The sequence below is a fragment of the Alexandromys fortis genome, unplaced genomic scaffold, assembly GCF_014885135.2.
Source record: "Alexandromys fortis isolate MF-2015 unplaced genomic scaffold, M_Fortis_MF-2015_v1.1 scaffold_18, whole genome shotgun sequence".
Taxonomy (NCBI): Eukaryota; Metazoa; Chordata; class Mammalia; order Rodentia; family Cricetidae; genus Alexandromys; species Alexandromys fortis.
Window position 1 is genome coordinate 16,374,872 of NW_026067897.1, and position 18,534 is coordinate 16,393,405.

Genomic DNA, 18,534 nt, shown 5'->3' on the forward strand with positions numbered 1-18,534 from the left:
AAAGCAATGTCTGAGACAATGGGAAAAGGGGAGGGGTCATGGTTGTATTGAATCAACACCATATTTCACCTCTTGACATCATCATTTGCTAACCCAGACCACTCTACTTCCTGAAGCTTTAGTTCTCCCTGCTGGGAAGCCATGCATGGTGAGGCTGGATGGCCTTAAAGTCAGCTATCTGTCCTGTGCGGCAGGACAATCACCACGAGTGAGAAGTGCCTCTCCTCTAAAGAATTTCATGCTGAATTCTCTTACCAAAATCCCTCTTCAGGCGATAAGTGAAGCAAACAATGACCATTTGCCAAGAAGCTGTCGTGGTGACCTTCCTGGGTTAAGTTTGGGGCCTTAAGCAGGGAAGTTATGCACTGTCTCACGGCCGCTGTTCTTGAACAAGAGTGACACACTCCTATCAGGATGCTCCACTCTCTTCCCAGATGTCTGGACCATGGTCATTATAACCACTGGACCGAAGGCCATTGTCCTGAAAGCCTCACCAAGCATCAAGATGCTCAGATTTCTTAAACTGTAGTCTTTTTTTATTCTTTGATAACTTCACACATATACATACTTTGATCATATTTATTTCCCCAATATCCTCTCTTGTATTTTCCACTCTTGTCATACCCATGCTATTTTATTTTAAAACATTTTTCGTACAATTTATTTTTATAATTTTTCCCTTCTCCAACTCTCCCCAGATTCTTTCCTCTTCCCTCCCCACCCAACCCCATTTCTTTTCTCTTTTCTTATTCTAAACATATCCCCCTTTTCACTTCCCTCCCCCATCCTCTCTCCTTTCCTTTCTGCCTTCCTTCTGCTCTCTCAGTGACTCATTGCTTAATTAGGGTTGCTTGTATGAACACAGATGAGAGGTTATTTACTTGAGCGAGGACCACTTATCAGTGGCGCTTGGAGGAACTTATCTCCTCTTCCCCCAACAAGTACTAGCTTTTATAGCTCCTCCAGGAGGAATGGGAACCTCATGAGCTTTTCCTCCATCCATGGTGGAATGCTGATGGCTCCAATGTTGTGCAAGTCTTAGGCAAATAGTCACATCCGCATTGAGTTTGTGCATGCAGCAGTCATGCCGTATCCAAATGACAGCATTTCAAGAGATTTCTTTGGCTTCTACAACCCAAAAGGACATCTATGTCACTCCCTCTAAGGATCAGGGAACCTTCTGGAAACTGATTCCTTTGTTTTTTGATACCTTGATATCCACCAATTACAAACATCCCTCGCCAAAGGTGCTCGGTCCTGAGTAATTACTAAGAGAACATAGTGATTTCCAGCATGGGAAAGACAGCGTAAGTCTCACCGTAATTACGGTGGAAACCTTGAGATATAATCACTACACAGACTGCACAGATGGCATCTGCAGGCACTGCTGGATTGGGTAGTTCTTGCTGTCAAGAACAGAATGAACTAGGGTATACCAACTGATATGATTTTTAAGTTGAGTTTTCCTTCATTATGCAGTTAGAGACTTGGGAGCTCTTAAAAGAAATAATGCAGAGAAATCCCCTGCTTCCTCCCTCCCCCCCCCCCAGTTGTAGCTAATAATACCTTGCAAAACTGCAGTACAGAATTCTGTGCAGGGATTGCCATGGCTGCTGTTGGGATACAGAACGTCTATACCAGAACAAGGATCCCTCATGCCCCCTTTTAGTGGCCACCCTTCCTCCTTATCCACACATCCCTCCTTTCTGTCGGCTACTCATCTGGTCTCCATTTCTAATGTTTGGTCATTTCAAGAATGTCACATCAATGAAACCATTAGTGTGCAACCTTTGGAGTTAGTTTTTTTTTTATTCCCCTCAGTGTGGCTCTCCAGAGATTCATAGACATTCTTCCACATAGTATCAGCTTCTTCCCTTTTATTGCCACAGGCCTGGAGATCCTGGGCCTTTTGCTCATTTCCTGTCATTTACTTCCCCCTTTGTTGTTGAAGACACAGATCTTTTCACGTCTTTCTTTTTAACTTAGACACTGTTCTTTCTCTTTTGGGACTCGTTGCTCTGGTTAAGACTTCTAATAGGAGACACTGGGGAAAAAAGACTCAGAACCTTTAACATGCAGATATGAAATTTTCAAACAATAGAAAGGGAAAATTGTCGTAAGAAAATCACTCAGAATTCCTCCCACAAAAACAAAGAAAAAGAAAATATAAATGAAGGCCTAAGAGATATTAGTTATAGAATGGGGAGTTTTGATGGTTAGATATTATGGATACAAAGTCTGCATCACTTCTTGTCAATCAGATTAAAATGACATGGTAACTTTCATTTCAGAAAGAACAACTAAAATCTATGTATGAATTGTAGATTAGTTTATAGAAGTAATCAAATATAAATCAAAGAATGAGAAGGGAAATTAATAAGAATTTCACCTAGACAAATGAATTTTAAATAAAACTTACATGTCTCCTTCAGAAGTTAAAGGAGTATTTATACATGTATAATTTAGATATTATATAGTTGAAATGGGTTTTTTGAACTAGTATGAGAAATGTTATCAATTGTAATATTTTTAAAGAGAAAATAATTTCCAATTTATTTAACAAGGAATTCAAGGGCTTTTAAAATTACAATTTTTTTATGTCATAGTTATCAGTATAGTTGTCTCTTTGTGGTTGAATATAATATGTTTTTATTGTAACATGAGTTAATGTATAAAATACTATTATACTATGATACATTAGTATGTTTAAAAATATGTAGTACAAAGCATCTATTTGTCCCATAAATGACAACTATCTTATTATTCAAGTTTTTAAATGTTTCAAGAAATTAATACCTTTTTATGGCACAGAATTGCAAATTCAAAATACTAAAGATTTTTTAAAGCATTTTTTAATGATTTTCTGAAAAAGAAATAATAAATTATATGTTTTAGTCAACTGAGACTTTAGCAGTTATATGAAATGTCATTTTAGCATGGGTTGTTTCTTTTTAACAATTTATTAATTGCTGCTTCATCATCCTGATCTCGAAAATTAACAAAACAACAAACCTGAATTCTCAACTCTCTCAAAACCACGAAAAAACGGAGATATCTTCACCTGAGCAGTGTCTGTGTGAAGATGTGCTCTGGAACTTCTCTGATCTCTAACAGTCTCAGAAAGTGAATGTGCCTGGCCTGCAGTCCACATTTAGCAAGACGCTAAATAAAAGGATTTGGGAGCATCAGCAAATGAAATTGTCTCTAGACATTATTCCCTCCTCATCATTCTCCCTTCATTTTTCACCTGCTCTGTTCAGTGCCTGGCTGGTTTTATCCCTCTTTTTTCACCTCACCCTAAACTACCACATTTCGTCTCTTGAATGTCAGTGACCCATAATGCCGTTCACCACAGACAAGCTGAATGGAACTGGTGCAGGATGACACAAGAATCTAGGACTTTGTGTGCTCCATCTACTTTTATTCTTGTAGAGAGAACAGAGTCCCCAGTAAGACAGTGTTCTCTATGATTTTTAAATTTTTATGCCATATACAATTTGTTATACCATAAAAATAATTCAACTACTACATTAACCACATAGTCAAAACGGTAGACATATAGATAAAACCACTCTACTTGACAATGGTACAGGATGAATTCTCTTCCGTCTGCATCAAGGTTGTTCAAGGGCATCCCAGACAATGTTTATGAAGAGGAGGTCATCTCTGCCATCATCAGAGATGAGGGCATCTAGCAGAGTTCTGGTGGTGGTGGTGGTGGGGACATACATATTATTGTGAGATATTTGGCTACACAGAAGCATACCTTAAGATACAATTGTGCAAAAGCTGTACTTCCACTTCCACTCTGGGAGAATTCCAGACCATCAGGAAGAGTTTTGTCCAGGAAGACCTGCAATTAGAAAGGACGGTAATCATCCTAGACATAGTCACCTGATGCCCCACCCCCAGAATTGCCCAAGTTCTTGCTGCTGCAATAGGTCAGCTATAGAGTAGCATGGGCGTGCTCTTGCACGTGTTTCCTTGTTTGGGGTTTCTGCCCATGAAAGAGACCTACTGCAAAAAGTAAAACTTCATCGTAAAACTTTCACAAGGAGCATGATCTGATTGTCATATTCAAATACTTCCGCGTGTGAGAGTTCACACATATATAATTATTATAAAAGGTACATATGAATTATTTGCATTTTCTGTATTTTAACACTGAATAAAATTTAAGTTCTGACACTTTATTTGTTTGTTTCCTAAAGCAAAACCCTTTCCAGTTCAGGTCATTTATTTCTCTTTTGTACACCAGGCCATGAATTTGTATGGAATGGGCTCCAGCAGCTCAGGCTCCTTCCCGTTGGTCCTCACAAAGTGTGCTTCTTTGGGTGGAGCAGGCTGGTGCTTCAGATAAACCCAGATGCCCGTCTCTTTGGCTTCCTTTTTCTTCTGGTCATTCTCCTTCACATGCTTCAGGAAGCCATCTTTGCTCTTAGAGTGTTTGTTGTGGTCAATCCACACATTGATTCGCTTGGCAAGAATCTTGCCCTTAACTTGCTTATTTACAGTGATGCCAATGATATGCTGAGTGACACTGTCTGATTTTGACATGGCAACAATATGGGGCACTCCTTTTCGAACATCTGTTCCCATGATGGCTACAATATTACCCTTCTGGTAGATTCATGTGACCAAAGGGAAAATTCTATGTTTCCTAAAAGGCCTAGAAAATATAGTGAGTGCCCCCTCCTCTCCCCCTTTGGGTTTGTCATTTTGGAACATTACTAAAAGATGGCTACCACAGCCACAGGGAAGTTCTTATGGTTCAAATTCACTTATCCAAAACCAAAGATCCAGTAACTGTCATGCTTTAAAGCTTGGATGATGCCCTTCTGGGAGTCAATGCTGTGCTCTTTTCACTGACCTGGAAATCCAGCAGGGAACCTGGGCTACCTGCAAATGGGAAGATTATGTAGAGTCAGGAGAAAACCACTGCGTTCCTATGTTTGGGACAGTTAGCTCATCTCTGTTCCATTCTTCTGAATTCTGTCAGAGTTTAGGAAAGTTACTGCCACAAAGAATTGAACTTAAAAATTGAGCACAGTCAACAAAAATCAGCTATGTCTCGCGCATCTATTACGTTCTGCACCTGAATTTTTCATATACAACATACTTTCATCAATGCTAAATGAGGTGGGGTGAATTCTTAGCATTTTCATCTTGGGGCTCAAAGAAAGAGTGTAGTATGTTTGCCTACGACCAAGGAGCTGGTGATGGAGACAAAAGCCAGACACAGGATCTTTGATGTTAAACCCAATGCTCTTCCCAGTAGGCTGAATTAGCACAATAAGCCCAGCCTCTCCCTAATACTCAAAACACTATTATAACACTAGTTCAATACAAGACAGGGTAGGGGGCAAGGTACAATCTTTATCTTCTCAGCTGAGTCTAAATCACCTTTTGTGGTCCTGAGGCTCACCTGGCTTCCAACACTTTCCTTTTCCTGAAACGAAGGTCACATCTACAGTATCAAGACCTCCTCTTCAAGGTTTCTTTCCTTAGGTCTTTCTGCCCCGAAGATGAAATGGCTACAGGAGCTGTAGAGAGGCTCAGGAGGGGAGGGTGAGCCTGAGCTTCTAAGTTGGGGTCCTTAGCACCCACTTACAGCCCAGATGTAGCTGCACATGCCTGTAACCCCAACACTGAAGACTGGAGACAGATCGATTCCAGGGGCTTGCTGGCCGGCTGGTCTAACTGAAACACTGTAATCTGGGCTCAGTAACAGTTCTTGTCTTGAAGGAGTAAGAATAACAGGAACAGACTAGGTTACCTGAAGTCCTCCTCTGGACTCTGCATGGGTACACACACCTACACATACACATGTATTCATGTAAGGTTTTTAATGTAATTCCTGGAGCCTCTGGTTGAAACTCTGAAGCCTGTGGCCTTGGGCAGTGTGTAATTAATAACCAATACACCTTTGTAAAGCTAGAGACTCTGAAAATGTATCTGCTGTTGGTTCAAGGGGAGGCATTTGGATCTAGAACTGGCAGGGATTTCTCTTCATGCGAGACTTTAAAAAAAATCATTCTGCTGCTCCCAGCTGTGTTTCTACATTGATGAATACTCATGTGCCCCAGTGCGCAGGTCTATAAGAAATAATTGGCAAGTTGCCAATGCCTGGTGCATCATCGCTACTCAATAGATGCTAACTTTGATCATGTCAACTCTAGCTAAGACTGTGGACGCCACCAGCCAAGTGACCCAGGCAGATCACTAACTCTCCCTGGGCCTCTCTCTTCATCTGGTCTCTTTTGGGTTTTAGTCTTGTTTTGTGAGGCTGGGTCTCACATAGCCCAGGCTGGCCCTGTACATGCTCTGTTGCCAAAGGTGACCTTGAAGTTCTGACCCTCCTATTTTTACCTTCCCTGTGCAGATATTACAGGGATATGTGTCCACAGCTGGTTTTACATGGTGCTGGGTCTCTCAGATCATCTAGGCAATCACCCAACCAACTGAGCCATCCTCTATTCAAGCTACGTGACCTTCATATTCCAGCCACCCCACAGACTTAGTTAGTCTGCGCATTATCTTTGCACAAACTAGATTGAATCGAACTGGAAATCCCCTTCCAGGCCCTGTCGCGTGATTCAAAAAGCCAGTTGTCCAAGGATGATATATTGGTACTTGATGCCAGCCAGGTTTCTTGACTGTGATAACCAACAGGACAGAGCAATAACACATTTTGTTACCCATGTGCAGATTCCAAGTGGCAGGTCAGATTTGGGAAGCTGGCTAGGCAAATATTAGCATTTATCGCAGCTCAAACAAGCCTACCTGCCAAACCAAAGCAGGAATTGTGCTCCCTCTTCCACTGTGGAGAATGAGAAATCACAATGTGATTTCATCACACTGGCCAGCAGATAACTCATTTTTTTCTGCCTAGTCAATAAATGTAAGCAACACCCTAGGTGTTTAAAGGCTCTTTATGTACCTATGCCCACTCTCTTCAGAATATGAGGAACTGGGTTGGATTTTCGAGAGGCACACTGTCACGAACCCAAAAGTGCCATTGCCTTCAGCAGCTGAAGATTCTACCTAAAGAATCTGAAGGGTTCTTAAAATAAAATGAACTATACCACATCTTAGCGGGGAGGGTCCAACTCCATGTTCAGGATAGGATTCATTTCCAAATTCCAAAATCTATATCAATATGACCAATGGGGGAGTAGAGCAACCATGTGGGAAATTTAAGTGAAATGTTTTGTCCCAAGTTAGTCAGCCCTGGTGAGAGCATCCAAAGCATCTTGTTATCCTTGCCTAGATCTTATATTTGCACGGTGATTTATGGTCTGTAAACCACTTCCACTCAGCAGTCTCAGCTGTGAAAGTGAGGGGTGGAACCCTGTGAAGTGTGTGTAAGCCTGGGACAAGACTCAAGGTGTGGGCAAGAGGACAGGAGTAACAGAGTCCTCCTCTGGGATCAGTTAAGATTAGAGCATAAACATCTGATTGTTGCCGTGACGCCATGTTTCTTTCATCCAGGGCTGTCAATCATCAATGCTAAAGAAAATGTCAAAGTTTAACAGCAGGGTCAAGATGATGACGTCAGGGGGAGACCATAAGGAGCCTAGTGCAGGGAGAGTCTCTGTACAATGTAGGCCTGGTCCTCGGCACCTTCAGCACAACGGTTGATTTCATCCCCTCAGTAGCTTCCTGAATAGTAACCACAGACTGGATTCCAGGCATTGAAGGTTCTGGGGGAATCAGTGATTGCATCGCCAGCCTGATGCTGAGGGTCTGGTCACTCCCGACCTTCTACCAGCAACTTCTGAGTATCCCTGCAAGAGCCTGAGTTAATCAGTAGAGCCACATGAGGCTGGGAAGTCCTCTGCTTGGGCACCTGCTGATGGGGTTCAGCTGTACCATGAGCTGCAAGGATGCTGGGGACACCACCACTTCATCCCTTCTCATCCTATTCTCTATATCTTGATCCTGATCTGCCCTATAGTTTTCTCCACTTTACTCTTCCTTACCTACTGTGAGCCCGTGCCAATCTAGCTTCAGTCATGACCACCCTGCCAACCTAGTTCCTCAAATGTCACTATTAAGCCTCTTAATTGACTCATCTAATTTGTCCTTTCCAGTATCTTCTAGTACCATCTAGCACAAAGATGTCTTCCTGAGTTCCTTACCTCCAGTAGTTTTGTTATGCCACCACCCTCTGGCACCCCTACTTTGTTCTCCTTCCTTCCTTATCTGATTTCCAATCTGTTATTTGTGGTAAAAATTCTGGAACTTTTTAGCAGGTGTGTGTGTGTGTCTGTCTGCTTGTATAACTTTTTCTTCTTCTTCTCTCTCATCCAATGGCAGGATGCTGTTCCTGACAGTCATCTAAACCATGAAACAAGCTTTGTCTTCATACCTTATGACTGAGACTGGAGTTGATTACTGTAGAAGAACATGGGCTAACCCAATCAAAGCAGATGTTGTGGAAGGAAAAATATCCCCACCCCCCAAGTCACTTGTGTGCCCCAGAGCTTACAGTGAAATACATTACTAGCCTGCCGGTGGTGGCGCACACCTTTAATCCCAGCACTTGGGAGGCAGAGGCAGGCTGATCTCTGTGAGTTTGAGATCAGCCTGGTCTACATAACAATTTCCAGGCCAGTCACTGCTACATAGTAAGAGGAAGAGGTAGCATGGTTTCAAAATAGACACAGCTAAACAGGAGTACAAAAAAAGGACTGGACACTTAATTGATGGGAAAAAAGATATTTTAGAAGAGGTGACAATGGGAGCTCCTGGTTATGCTTTTTGCCTAGCTTAGGAATCACAGGTCCAAAAACCTTTGTGCTGGCTGGTAGAAGAATAAAGGAATCGAGTATTTCATACTCTGTTCCAAGAGGGCCAGCTTCTACTGATGGTCACTTTGCCCAAACCAGGAAGAGCTGCTAAATACACAAACTTTTCACGAGGCAATCTAGGACTCTGTGTGAACTCTAAATGATTTTCACCTACAGACAGAGAGGTGTACGAGACAAATCCGCAGATGAAACCCCACCATTGCTGTACAAACCAGGAAAAGAAAAGACCAACCTCTAGAGAGGAGTGACTCATGCTGGGGCCTGAGGGCTGCAAAGAAGGGCGTTCTAGGAAGAGGCCACGGAACATGTAAATAGTCAGCAGTGTTCTGAAAGCCCAAGGGGAGCCCAGGGAAGAGTCGAGAAGTCTCAGCCTTGGCTAACTGGCTGCCTGGGGAGAGGAGGAGAAAGCCCAGCCTGAGGAGGCTGGACGGAATCTCGAACAGCATGCTCCAGATCTCAGATTTCACCCCGTGAGCCGTGGGAGTTGGGCAAAGAAAAGGTGTTAAGGAGAGGAGGGCGATGAGATCTATGTTCTGGAATTTTCCTTCTGGCAACAGGAGGATAGAGCAGAGGTGAGGGACTGGATGGAGGTGAGGAGGGAGAACAGTATTATCTGTGCATTCCTTCATGCAGCATCAAGTAATACCTTACTATAGTGCAGTCCAGAGTGACCCTATTCATGAGGCCAAAGCACTCCGGAGAGCCGCCTCTCTCTATGAGATGAAGTCCAGGGCTTCCCTGGCATCGCAGGCCTCAGCAAGTCTGCAGCCCGGAGGAAGAATTTTTGATTAGGGAGATGAGGGGGTTCTGTGTACATGTGTGTGCCACAAACTTACTTTTCAGGCCCAGAATATCTCATAATCCTTTTGGATGGAAGTCAGTTCAGAGCCATAAATCACCAGGCTCATCATTTCTGCAGGGAGATATTTGCAACAGGCCTTGGGTTAGAAGGAATGTAAATTTTCTCGAGGCCAGAAAAAAAGATGAATAAGGGTTTCTTTGGTTATTCATGCAGAGTGCAGAGCCTTGCTCTCTCTCTCTCTCCTGACATAAAACAGGACTGTCAACTTCACATGCGTTGCTCTAGGTTTCTGGAAAGTATTACATATTGGGATCCAGGAAGCAATGCCAGGCCCTCTCTCCCTGTAGGAACCATGACAAGCGACCGTGCTGGGCAGATCGTCAGTTATAACTGAGCAAATCTGAGCCTACATGTGGGAGTCATGTAGGACTCAGCATGCAGGGAAAAGAACCACTTTAGTCATGTGCCTCTCTAGCTGGGATACCCTGAGCCTGAAAGGATAAATGAAAGGGTAAAAAGGTATAGTCTGACAGGCATGCCTGGCCTCAAAGCAGACCTCTACCAGGAACTCCAAAATGTACTTTTTTCTCTGTTCAGAGTTGTCGTTAATAAGAGAATCATCCTGAGACCCAATCCATTGGAAAATTGCTAGAATCCATCCATCTATCATCCATCACCCATCTATCCATCCATCCATCCATCATCCATCTATCATCCATCATCCATCCATCCATCATCCATCCATCCATCCATCATCCATCCATCCATCCATCCATCATCCATCCATCATCCATCCATCCATCCAATGCATGCTCAGTGCATTATCCTCATCTGCTTTATGTGACTGTGATAAAAAAAAACACTTGACCAAAAACAACTTGGAGAAAGGGTTTATTTAGCTTGCAGGTTACATTTCATCATTGACGGAAGCCAAGACAGGTGCTCAGGGAAACTGGGGGCAGGGACTGATGCAGAAACCATGGGAAAGTGCTTATTACTAGCTTACTTTTCATAGCTTTCTCGTCTTGCTTTCTTAAACAACCCAATATCATCTGCCCAGAGATGGCACACCCATGCCTACAGCATCCCTCCCCACTGATCATCAATCAAAAGAGTTCTTGTGGACATGACCACAGGCCAACCTGATAGAGACAGAGCTCCAAAGGATGCTCCCTCTTTCCAAGTGACTCTAGCTTGTGTCGTGTGACAGAAATTAACTAGTACAGAGTTCCTCCTGAGTATTAAGCCCTGGGCTAGGTGCTATAGTTATGTATAGACTCATAGACAGAGCCTGAAACAGATCTAGAATTGATTTTCAGTCCAAAAGATTGACATCAGGTTAACACAGAGAGAGGAAGGTATAGAGAGAAAGCCCTTGGGTGGGAGTAATTGAAACTGTCTAGGAAGACTTTCTTAGAAAAAAAAAATAGGCAAACTGGACTTTGAATGGCCAAGCAGAGTGACCAGTGTAGACAGACTGTGGAGAAAGAGTCCTAAAGGGTGAGAAACTACAGATGGAGAACCCATGGCGGTTCCCTTGCCTCTGGGACTATTTCCTCCTTCATCCATCCTGACCCACTTGTTCTCAAAGTGGCCTTGACTGTTTTTTCCACTGAACATAGAGAGGGCAAGGAAGAAGAGATCGTGGCAACTTCATGGGAAGTGGCTACATGTTGCTTCAGACGCCAGTGTGTGCAGCCATATCCTACAAGACTAATAGTGTGTTGTAAATACACTCGCCTGCCTCACTTTTCTTGTCCAATAAAACATCACGACAAATTCTCCCTTTACTTTGAAATAGCTGCAAAAGTATATCATAAGATGGAGACATAGAAATAGTCCATATCTTGTCAGTCTAAACAGGGCTAAAAACCATGTAGCCGTCTACATTCTAATTTTTGTGTTAGACTGGATATTCCCAAGGTAGAAAAGGCTTGGCTGAAGAGCAGGTTCAAGAGTACATGTTGGAGTGGGCGTTTTAAATCAGTTATCAGAATACATCCATGTCAGAGCTGTCTCACTTAAGTCCCTGTTTTATCACTGTTCATTATCTGCTACTCCATCCACAGCCTAGCCCAACTCAAAAACCATGACAGATGAGTTCAGGGTGGCATCCAACTATCTCTGACTCTCTGTCATTGAGAGTGGAGCCTGTTGTATGTTAAAGCTTCCCATGTTTGTTAAATGAAAAAGTGAATGAGCCTATCAGAGTTGCCCAGACCCTTCCAACTTCCTTATCTGCTTTCCAAGGTGGAGAAAACTACAGTGTCAGGACTAGGGCTTTATTCTAGAGAACACACCTACTTGGTGCTTTGTTCTCTGTGGTCTGCTTGCTGGTCCTTGAGCTAACAGGTACGGTGCTAAGGTGAGAAGCCAACCTCAGACCTGGAGGAAGGACACGAGATGATGACAGGGTGTAAACGAGACCTTTCTAGAAGGCATGATTGTCTCAGGAAGAGGAGACACAAACAGGACTTCTGTTGGTTGCAACGCTTAGGTCAAAGCTGTAATATAGCATCGTTCATGAAACCAATAACAAGGCGCAGTCTGCGTGTGGGCTCACCACTCCATCGCTGCTCTGCCCTCCAGAGTCCCCATATGGAGGGGATGTGGCAGGCACCAGCTGCTGTGGCTATCGGCAACTGGATCGCTTTCAGAGTCATTGCTTTCGAAAGAACTTTCTAATAAAGAACCAAGCTGCAGTGCTATCTCTGCCCATACACACGTGCGCACACACATGCACACACATGCGCACACACGCGCACACACGCATGCACACACAGTTGCATTTAGCGTTTGGTGGGCGGAGGGGCTCCTTGGCTGCAGCAGCTGTTGCTTTGCTTTCACATTGCAGTATTTGTCTTCCTGGTGTCTTTCCAGCAGGCCTGGCTACATCGTGTTCTTCTGGAAAAATGCGTTCGTCCTCACCAGAAACTCTCAGCAGCGTTCTCAGTGGGTCCCAGTGGATGTGATCATGTGTGCAGCTAACCGAAAACAGGCCTTCCCCGAAGGGACCAGCTTTGGAGACTAGCTTACAGGTTGAGGGTCAGCTACCACCTGCATCCCTCCCCCACCACCTGTATCCCTTCCTGACCACGTGTATGGTCCCAGGAGAAGGAGCGCCGGAGAAACAAGAGAAAGAAAGTACTTCCACCTGGATCAGGTAATGTCAAGAAAGGCTGGTGGGAAAGGATTTTGTTATGTCAGGTTGAGAGCCGGCTTAGTCCTCTCTAGCTACTATTCCAGAAACAGCATAGCCCAAGTGGTTTATAAACGACAGAAATTTATTTCTCATAATTCTAAAAAATTTTAAGTCCAGATCAAGGTGGTAGCAGCGTCCATGGCTGGTGAGAGCCTGCTTCCCAGCTCTTAGAATGCTTTCTTGCTGATGATGGAGGCAAGAGTCACAGTGGGTCTCCAAGGTGTCTTTTTAAGGCTTGTCTGCAAACACTCAGACTCTGTCCTCATGACGTAATTAGCACCCCACAGCTCCACCTCCTAAGACCCTGATAAGGAGGACAGACTTCCACATATGAGTTCTAAGGGGCATCAGTATTCAGTCTATGCCAGAGTTGCTACACATGTTTCGGGACATAAAGGTAAGGCTATTGAGGCTGGGATGGGGGCGTTCATCAAAAGTGTCTAGAGTGAATAGTCACAGGGACAATATAGAATCAGGTAACCAGAAGGGTCAGAAGCATGGTTAGGATGGGGACTGTGGAGACCATGTTCTACCCCGGACTGTCTCGGTCTTTGGTCATTGAACTTTCAGGACTGTTGCATAACCTCAGCACCCCATTCCTTTTCTTTTATCCTTTTTGCTAGAGGCCAGGCCTGATTGTGCTTGCAGATAGGAGTGTGCACAGGTGTCAAATCAAGCAGCAGGCACCACTGGGAACTGTCTTAGAGCTTTCCTAGCACTAGCTTGTCAGAACACCTTCAACATCAGCACCGTGTTAGCCAGAAAAACCTCACGCTTCTGTGTCCTAACATGAACTGTGCAGGCAAAGATTTAGATCAGCCGCAGGAGGAGGAGTGATCGGGTGTAGTTCCTCCTGAGACATCTGCTCCATGTCATATGTTGTATCCCTGTCTGCATTACCCAAATAATAATGTTTTAGTGATTATCTGTTCACTCTTTTTCCTTCTTGTTGTTCATGCCCCCTTCCCTCTGTAGCTAGTGGCCAGCTCAGGACTTGAAACATAGCTGACATTCACCATCCATTTCTCACGAAAAACGTGATGTGGTGACCACTTGGACTCCCAGTGGACTTAAGGTCCTATAGGACTATGGACTATACGTCCTTCTGGAAACAAGGAGTTACTGGATAGCAATATGCTCTAGCAGGAGAAACTGAGCCCTAAGCTAGGTATAGTTGGCGCCACCTTTTTCTGAGCTGGACAAAGAAAATGGGAATTCTAAAATCGAGTGCCTCCATTGATGACCATAACTTCCAGGCCCAAAAGTAAAGGGTGAATGTCTACATAGCTTAATTCTTTTTTATTTTTTTTCTCTTGATTTGCTTTTTGTAATTATTTTCCTTTGAAGATTTTAAGCTGTACTAGACAGGGAATCAACCTTCCTCTGCTGAGGCAAGTTCTCATGCTGACACCACTGACTTTCAATTGTCTTTTCTAGTAGCTGAAGATGTTAGAGGGTCACACAGCCGTGTGTTGAAAGAAAGGAAAGCAGAGGCCATCTTGAAAACTTCCTTTCCCTGTAGCAGCTTGGAGGTTTCGTTCTCCAAGATGCTGAGCGCACACCAACACTGGTTGTGGCAGTGCCCTCTTGGTCAGACTTCCTTCATCCCTGGATTGCTGTTGTAAGTACCCATACCCCCAGCTTCTGATCCTAACGTGATCACTATGGTGATGGCTCCCACTGAAGATCTACCTAGCTGCACATCACCCTCCAAAGTAAGAGCTGAGCTGTTCAGGCAGGCCGGTCCTGGAAGATGTCCAGGAAGCTTAGCCTAGAGTTGTTTTATATACCCTTGGCCTCTGTAACTGTTATATAAACATAACAAGCATTGATAGTAAACCCTATACTGCTTAAAATATTTAGAATTGTTTATTTTTCTTGCACTTAAACTGATGAGCATACATTTTGTCATTTGATGTCCATCACTTTTTAAGTCTTCCCTTTATCTTGAAGCCATGAACTTGACAGTATCCCTACAAAACATGACTTGGAAGAACAGGAGGAAATAAAGAACTTCTGGGAACGGTCCAGCACCAGAGTTGACTTACTTCCATGGGGCTTGGCCTCCGGACTTGGGAAGCCATCTTCTGCCTAATGTCCCTAGGTTATAGTCTGCTATACTGTCTATGCTTTGAAGGCAGAGCAAGGGTCATGATGGGCTCCAGACTTGAGAAGCCATCTCCATCACAACACAATCATCACAACACAATCAGACACACAAGCATCCTGGAGAATCTGAGCCTACATGCTCAAGGCTATGACAGCTACTCCACTCTGTTCGGGCAGAGGACCATGGGCACTCCATTTGGAGTGTTAGAAGGAATCACTTACATTCAGAGAAAGCATTCAAGGTCAAAGACAGTGGGGCAGTTCCAACTCCAGTTTTGTTTTCTGAAAACTGACTTGATTCTCAGGTTCCCTAGAACATTTAGACATCTTAAGAATGGCCCCTTAAAAGTGTCTACTGTAAAGAGTGGGTGAGGTGTAATAAGCTAACCAGCTACACATGAGCCCTATGCCAGGCTCTAGCCATCACCTTAGGGAAATGAAACCTTGGGGGTGTTGGCTAACCCCGAGAGTCTGTTTCAGTGTTTGTAAAATGCTGCTACCCTTCTGAAGAGTTAGTGCAAACATCAAATTCCTGAATGCTAAAACCTTTCTATCCAGGCCATCCTTTAAAGACACAAGTAGCCAAGAACTTCTTTGTCTCCCATGTAGGAGCTCAAGTGATTCCAGCATGGTGCCTGCCAAAGGGGAAGAAGACAGTAACTATTTCTTCAACTAACAAAGTAATCATAAAAAAAAAACCTAACAAACAAAAAAATGTAATTTAATCATTTAAAAATCCTCCAAACTTTGAGGGCATCTTTCCAAAACTGTAACTATTTGGGGACAGGACCAGGGATCCCCATACAACCCTCAATTCCCCATCAGTATTCCCTGCCCCTGCCTCATACTTTATAAAGATGTATATATTTTCCAAAATGATTTGTAGGCAAAACAGCACTGATTTATGGAAAGCAATTCATAAATTATCCTCCAATACTAATTTCTTGGCATCTGAGAACCGTTTTACATAGAGCAGGAATTCGTATTTCCTATTGTAAATCACTGCAGGGACCGGGGCTTGCAGAGCTGATTTCCTCAGCACAGATGCGCCTGCCTGCTCCCACTCCCAGCTCTCCCATTGGACTCTAAATGAGAAGCTAAGAGCAAGGCAAGGACAACACTGGGGGCAACTGGAGGGAGAGAGGACGTCTTTTGTATGTGTGTTCTAAGAGCCTTGAGAAACTTTCTCTTTTGGGGAGACGAGAAGAACGAATAGAACTAAGACCTCCCAAGCAATACAAACATAATAAGAGTCGGCACCTTGAACCCCGGTGATTCACAAAAAGAAGCCCCATTCCGAGTACCTGGGCAAACACTGTAGCGGACTCACCAGGTTCAGAGAGGGGGCAGCTCCCCAGGAAACCGCCACTGATTTAAGTGAAAACAGTCCAGAAATTCAGGCCCAATCGGATCATCAGACTGGTTTATTTTTCGGGTCTGTGCTCCATGTTATCTCCTCTCTGCAACCCCCAAGGCAGATTCTTCTTGTGGATGAATGAGGCTGGGTGAAGAGAACAGGATTCTTGCCCGTAATTTTTTCAGCGTATCGAGTTGATTTATCTGTTGATACCGCTGTGTTACGGCAGTTAAAAGGCGCAACATTAGAACAAGCTGGAACAGACTTCACACATTTATAAAGCATATGAGAAGCACATGGAGGAGACGTGGGAGAAACCGTCCAGATAAGAAAATGAATGCAAACACTCACTATCCCTTGGTTAAAGCTGAAGGGCATACAAGGAGGGCTTGGCTGCAGAACTGTAAACACAGGGATGGAATTTAAGAATCGTCAGCTTGGAGAATCCTTGACAGGGCTCTGCATTCAGACAGGTGAATGGCCCAAGCACAGCGGATTAGGAAAGCTTGGCATTCCTCCTACGTGAGGTCTGTTCCTGACTAAAGAGAATTTATAATCCCACCTACTTTGGATCTGTGCCCCTCCGACTCTTTTAGTGAGAAGTCAGAGTGCTTCTCATAACTCTCTGGTTTTGCTCTTGTTGTCCTTTGACTTTTTTTTAAAGACACCCCTGCCCCGCCCAGAGTTTGTTTTTCCCCCCTTAGGAGAGAGCTGGAGTAGATAGCTGGAGCGCTACTGGATGTGGCTAGAAGCGCCTGCGTGCGTGCGTGCGTGCGTGCGTGCGTGCGTGCAGGAGCTGGAGCTTCTTTACAAACTCTCTTTTCATCTGCCAGATGATAGCAAGAACTTCAGCAAAAGAATGCGGAAATGTGTATATGACTTGAGAGGGAAGCTATGAGTCCTTGAACCTTGTAGAAGACAAACTCATATGAAAAACCAAACCTCATAAAGCCCCAGGAAAGTGGCTGGGTGTCTGCACATGGTGCCGTTTCCACTTTGAGCCAGCAAACCAGAGAAAGGAAGAAAATGTGTTTTATACTTGAAAAAAGAAACATTTCTAGTTGAAATAATCACCGTACATTTTGAGCACTTGTTAGTGTACAATAGGTGAAATGACATTGTTTCAAAATTCACCATCTAAATAAATGTGGGAAAAAATTAAATTCATGCAACCTTCGCCCCACTGAGGATAATCTGCAATTCTGTCCTTCATTGATACTCACAAGCTTTTAGTGTTAGACCTCAAATTGGACTTCGGATTCAGAAATAAGGCTTTTTGAAGGCTGGCTCTGCCTTCTTGTTTCGTGATTTGGGAAGGGAAATCTAATCCTCCTACAGCCTCTATTTCTCATTTTAGAATGCCAGCCTTAAAGGACTGAATAAAGGTAAAAAATGGGGAAAAAAATTGTGAGGGTGAGAAATCCTAGTCCCGGGGTCTTAACGGGCAAAGATCAGAACTTGCTGTGCAAGCTTGAGCCGACCCCTTGCCCTTGCTGAGCCTTGGGTTAAAGAGGATGCTGATCTCTGGCCAGTTTACCTACCTGGCAGAGCTGCCAAGAGCACATCAAAGTGTTTACGCGAAGGTGCCTGCTCAACAAACAAGTGGGCAGGACGGCCCTTCTCCTGGAAACCCCACTCTGCCATATTGCCCGAGGCTGAGAAACCACCGCCCCTATCTCATAGATCAGACCCAGTGTGAGGCCAGGGCTGGGGTGGAAGAGTCTTCTCTGCCAGAAGTGAGCTCAACCGAAAGTGCCATTAGCTGCCCACTGCGGGTGTGATTGCTGTCACAATCCCTTTTATGCCAGAGGGCTGCGAAAAGCCAGATAGTACCTAAACACAAACATCACACAGAGAGACCAGCAACTCTGTCTGTTAAGGCTCTTGCAAAGCCCACCCAACTCTAGACCAGGGCAAAAATAAATACATAAACAAACAAACAAACAAATAAGTAAATGGATTCTGTCCTTCCTCCTCCACAGCTGCCCTGCAAACCAAAGGCCAGGCATTACCAGGTGGTTTGCCTTCTCCTTTTCTCTCTTCCCTCTCTTTCAAGTTGTCTCTCTCCAAACTCCTGGAAATGAACGGGATATGATTTGTGGCAATAGCAGATGGTCCAGACTATGCTGATTAAGGCATGCCCTATGTTCAGGAGCAGAGCCAGGGCTTGCAGGGCAAGGGCTTTCACTCAATAGCATCTCACTTCATCTTCAGGCCCCTTCACTTCACACATGGTTCTTCGAGGGGAAGC

The 18,534-nt window shown here is 44.1% G+C and overlaps 1 pseudogene; it reads right to left on the bottom strand.

Annotated features, from left to right (window-relative positions):
- Positions 1–4,236: 4,236 nt before the first annotated feature.
- Positions 4,237–17,927, bottom strand: LOC126514825 (60S ribosomal protein L21-like; annotated as a pseudogene).
- Positions 17,928–18,534: the final 607 nt, after the last annotated feature.